This window comes from Apium graveolens, chromosome 5 (genome assembly GCF_009905375.1).
Source record: "Apium graveolens cultivar Ventura chromosome 5, ASM990537v1, whole genome shotgun sequence".
NCBI classification, from domain to species: Eukaryota; Viridiplantae; Streptophyta; class Magnoliopsida; order Apiales; family Apiaceae; genus Apium; species Apium graveolens.
In genome coordinates, this window is record NC_133651.1 from 69,232,177 (window position 1) to 69,238,176 (window position 6,000).

Genomic DNA, 6,000 nt, shown 5'->3' on the forward strand with positions numbered 1-6,000 from the left:
TAAATCAAGATTAAATTAAATTTTATTTGAATATTTAATTATTTTAATAATAATTGAATTATTCTTATTAATTCAATATTAAATATACCGTTTATCAGATTTAAACGAAACAAACGTGTCTAGACTCAGAAAATTATTCCGATTTCAATAAAAATACTTTCAAGACCTAAATTATTAGAAAAAAGTGATGATATCAATAAATAGCTATCATAGTTTTCCATCAGCATTTGATATAAGAGTTTGACAAAGATGACGTCATCAACATTTATCATCACTATTTGATGATTAGTACTTGTCATCGGTATTTGTTCATATCAGTCTTTGTCAAGATGAAAATCAGGAGATATCACATGAAGATATATTTGCAGGGATATGTCGGTGTAGGACTTTACTTATTGTAACAATCAATAGTTGGATATGTATTAGGATTCCTTATTGACTTGTAACATATCTACTAGATTGATTGTGTAACTGTATAATATATAAGCATAGATTAGGATAAAACTATAGGTGTCATGTATTGTTCTATCACACACATAACCTAGAAGCTCTCAAGAACATTTGTTCATCTTTTGAGAGAGTATTGTAATTAGTTTTTATCCAGTATTATACAAACTGTTCTTAGCTGTTGACTTCTTTATTTTTAACTGATTGTTTAACTGTATTCACCCCCCTCTACAGTTGATTTAAGGCCTAACAATTGGAATCAGAGCTTGCTGTTGATACAAAAACAATTTAAGATCCAAAATACAATCTTTAATGGAAGGAAAAAAAGCTCAACCAAATCCCCCACCACCATCGGCCACAAACCAAATCAACCGCAACATGAGCAGATATGAGGCTATCAAGGTTCCAATCTTGAAGACTAATAAATATCCAATCTGGAAAGTCAAGATGGTAACAATACCTGAATATCTAAACAGGATTATGATGGACCTCATAGGCCCATAAAAATGGTTGTTGTTGTTCCTGGTCAAGAAGAAATATGGCTGACAAGGACAAAAAGGATTATACTCCCGAGGATCTTTCATCAATTATGAAAGATGCAAAAGTTAGACATCTTTTGCATAACAGTCTTGATAGTGTGATGTCCAATAGAGTGATTGGATGCAAAATTTCTAAAAAAAATTGGGATACTTTGGAGGTTAAGTGTCAAGGCACTACTGCTATCAAGAAAAATAGAAAGACAATACTCACCCAGGAGTATGAACACTTTGACTCAAAAGCTGATGAGTCCTTGATTGAAATCTATGACAGATTTCAGAAATTATTGAATGACTTGTCATTGGTTGACAAAGAATATGATCTAGAATATTGAAACTTGAAGTTTCTTATAGCACTCCATGAAAAGTGGGACTTGAAAGTCACATCAATGAAGGACAACTATGATCTTGAAGAAACATCTCTAGATGAGATTTATGGGATATTGAAAACTCATGAACTGGAGATTGAGCAAAGAAGTAAGAGAAAAGGACCTAGAGCAAGACAGGTTGCACTCAGGGTTGAAGGAAAACCAAGGCAGAAAGTTGGAAGAAAGAGTCATTCTAATAGATAGGATATGATTGCCAAGTCTGATACTGAGTCATCAAATACTGACGATGACTCAAACCCTGATAATTATTCAGACATTGAAAGTGATCATGGAATTGATAAATAAATTCTAAAAATGGTCGTTCCCTTAGTTAAAAGCTTCAGAAAGATGGCCTTCAAGGACTTCAAGAAAAGAAAGAGGTTTCCAGAAGAAGCTCATGTTCCTCAAACTCTGACATGAGGAACTACATGAAGAATAATGAGAATGAGTCAAGGTCTGGGAAAATTGACAAGTTAAAGATAAAGTGTAACAATTATGATGGAATTGCACACTTTGCAGCTAATTGTAGAAAGCCAAAAGCTGAGAAGAAATAATCCTTGATCATAAAGAAGAAGAATTGGGATGATACATCAGAATCCGATGAGGGTGTCAACTATGCTCTCATGGAAAATGCTGATAGTGAACTTGAGACTACTAAGATGAAGGTACCTTAACTACTCTTGCTTTTGATACTAATGATATCTGTGAATTAAGACTATTTCTTAAAACTCTGCATGTTAGTTATAGGGATCAAATACTTAAAAATGCTAGGATCAAGATTGAAAACTATGATTTAAAGAAAATAAATGATCACCTAGAAGCTGATTTGGTTTTCATGTTAGAAATTCAAAAAGAAAGAGATGATGTTGTGTATGTTCAAGATAAATTTTTAGAAAAGCATACTTATCTTGAAAAGGAATTAACTAAAGAAAGAGAAGTTATCAAGCTTTGGACTAATTCAGAAAAATCAACTCAAGGTTTAATAGAAAGTGACTGTTGGGGATCAGGATTAGGTTGTGCTAATAAGTATAATTATGATGAATTAAATGAAAAGACAAAAGAGAAGGTCAAATCAATAAATGCTGATAAAAAGGTAAAACTAAACAAGTCTTAGTTAAAACCTATTAAGTTTAATTTAAGTGTTCATGTTGTTAAGTTGGTAAATGAAAAAGGTTCAATATCAACACCTAAATCAAGCTTAAATACTGATAAGTCTGGACAATGTTCATATCAAGTCAATAAATATTGGTTTAATGACTCATAAACGGCTTAAGCAAAAGTTGAAGGAAGTAAATATGAAAAACAAGGAAAAATAGCCCCGAAAGAATATAAATGGAAAAGTAGGTGTTAGTAAGGAAAACAAATACAAACCCATTTCTAATGCACGTAGAAAGGCTTGTTTAAATTGTGGTAGTACTAATCATCCTTTTGTGGCTTGCAGGAAGAATAAAGGGATAAATATCGTTCCTTCTAAATCAGGGTTTAGGAATAAAATAGTTAGATATTGACCACAGAATCGATATTTTCATTGTGGTAGTATTTGGCATTTTATTTACACTTATAAAGAGTATCACAGTTTTATTATAATTATGATGAACTGAAACCCTCTTTAAATAAGACAAAAGTTAATTCTGTATGTGTAAACTCTGATACTAAGGTTGTTAGCATAAACTTTGATATAAAGACTTCTGCTGTAAATGTTAACAAACTTAAAAAGACCAAAGGATCCAAGCAAGTCCGGGTCCCTAAAAACATTAATTAATGTCTTATCTGATTGCAGGGTAACCAGAAGAATTCTTTAATCATGGACAGTGGATGTTCAGGACACATGACTGGAAATAAAGCCGTGCTATTATATGGAGTTGGGTTCGTAAACTTTCCTGGGTATCTCGAGGTGGAGGATGCTCTAGGGTCCGCTTGAAAATCTATAACCATAAACACAAACCGTTTCGTTAGGTCCCATTCTAATTCACGGCGAATCGTACTCGTATGCTACTTACTATTTGTTTTCTCACTTAATTTACCCTTATTATTCCGTTAAGTACTTATTCATGTCACGGTCGCTTCCTTTTCGAAGTGCTTATGTCCTTTTACATATTCATCGTCGGCTCCGCTTATGAGTTCTAACGGCTTTCTAATCGCGCGGTCTTGACTCCAATATTTTTATAAAATTGAAAAATAATTATTTTTACTTGAAATTTTTATAGAAATTAAGGAACTCTATTTAATACTCTCTGTAAAAATTTCATCATTTATGAACATTTTTAAGTCAATCATTTTTATTTCCAAAGTTCGTAATTTGTAGCAGTTTTTGTCGTGTAAATCACTTTTAGTAAAACGGTCTTAACTTTTGATCCGTAAATCGGAATCAAGGGATTTAAGCACCTACACGATCCTTATAAAATTATCTATCATAATCAAATGATATTTTTCAAGAAACTACAATTTATATATTTTGGAATTTCTGCAGAACTTAATATTATGTTTTTTTCGTTTTAGCGAGATTACGGTTAAGATCCGAGTTTCATTTACGCCTTAAATCTCTATACTACCACCAACAATAATCAAATCATCACCACCACACTAACTCATATCAAGAACATCAAGTTCTTAAGGCAACAATCATCAACCTTAAATCTACTTAACTAAACATCAAGATTACCACAATACATTCACCAAAACTAGGTTTATAACTATGTTCCAAAAGATTCTTAAACTTAACCTTAAATAAAGATGGGTCAAAGATTTATACCTTTCTTGAAAGCTTAATATGTGTTCTTGATGTTGGTGAAGTCTTGGGAGTGCTTGATAGGTTTTTGGAACCTAAATCAACCATTAAAATCAAGAAACCAAAGAAGAGTTACTATTCACACTATTCACTATCATCTTCCTTGAATTTATTTCACCCATCAAATCTTGATAAAATGAGCTTAAAAATTTATCTGACCTTAGTTTAGGATGTATGAAGCTTGAGAATTAATGGGGGATTTTTTCCATGACTAGAGCTTGATGTTTTGAAAATGATTTCTTGTTCTTTTTTGTTAGGGCTGAATGGAAGAAGTTTTAGGGGAGAGAGAGAGAGAGATTTTGTGAGCTTATTGATTGCTTCTTGAATAATATTTGTGCTATATGTTTGTATATATTTTAGTATATAACCTAAGCTAGTGTTATGTTGGCATATCTTGAACAATCTTACTAGCTTTCCTAGGTTACAAGCTAAGTTAGTTGGTTTAGACTTTAGCTCACTATTTCCTAGCTTTAGATGATCATTCCTATAAGCTTAGCTTACTATTTGATAAAGTAACCATGGTTACTTTTCTACCATGGTTGGTTAGCGTGATACGTTTATTTATTCGTTTATGCGTTTGTTCGGTCGCGTAATCATTTTCGTAATAATTTCTCGTAAACGGTTTGTGGCGTAAATCCCTTTCATATTTATTCTTTATGTTTTGAAGTATCGTCCTTGGATATAAATCCATAGGGTTTTAAATTTGTAATTATATTGTGATTCCCATAATCCCTGATGGTTCGTAAATATGGTCATTTTTTAAAGTTCATTTTCTTCGAAAACTAATAGCGTTTGTATACACTTATTTGGTACGTATAATCATGTTATCAACTCCGAAACTCATTTTTTTATGCACAAAATAGTGTGGGCAAAAAAGTTATCCCTGTCTGTCAGGGTTACTATTCATTAAATGTTTTTACAAAGTCTCGAAAATTCGAGTTATTACAGTCTTCCCCTCTAACAAGGATTTCCTCCCGGAATCAATTATAAAATAGGTGGGGATATCTATTCCTCATTATGTCTTCTATTTCCCAAGTTGACTCTTCAACATTTTGATTCCTCCAAAAGATTCTAACCAGCTTCACAGTCTTTTTCCTCAACACTTGTTCTTTTTGGTCCATTATTCTTACCGGTTGCTCAACGTAGATCAGGTCTGGTTTTAAATCTACCTGTTCATACTCTATCACATATCGCGCATCGGCGTGGTATTTCCTTAGCATTGACATGTGGAACACATTGTGCATTTGTTGCAGATTAGGAGGCAAGGCAAGCTCGTAAGCTAAAGGTCCTATTCTCCTCAAAATTTCAAAGGTTCGTATGAATCTGGGACTCAGCTTCCCTTTCTTTCCAAACCTCATTACTCCCTTCCATGGAGATACCTTCAACAACACTGAATCCCCTACTTCATATTCTCTATCATTTCTGGTCTGGTCGGCGTACTTCTTTTTTCTGTCTTGAGCTGCTACCAGTCTCTTCCTAATGAGTCCCACCATTTCCCTAATTTGCTGGACTAACTCGGGTCGTATTATCTTGTGTTCTCCAACCTCATCCCAATATAGGGGAGAGCGGCATCTCCTTCTATAAAGAGCTTCATACAGAGGCATTCCTATGCTAGTGTGATAGCTATTGTTGTAGGAAAATTCGATCAGTGGTAAGTGGTCATTCCAATTCCCTTTTAAGTCGATAGCACATACTCACAGCATATCTTCTAGGGTCTGAATAGTCCTTTCGCTTTTTCCATTAGTTTGGGGGTGGTAAGCGGTACTCATATTCAGTCTGGTGCCTAGACACTCCTGGAAGCTTCTCCAAAATCGAGAATTAAACCTTGGGTCTCTATCTGACACTATGGCAACGGGAACAC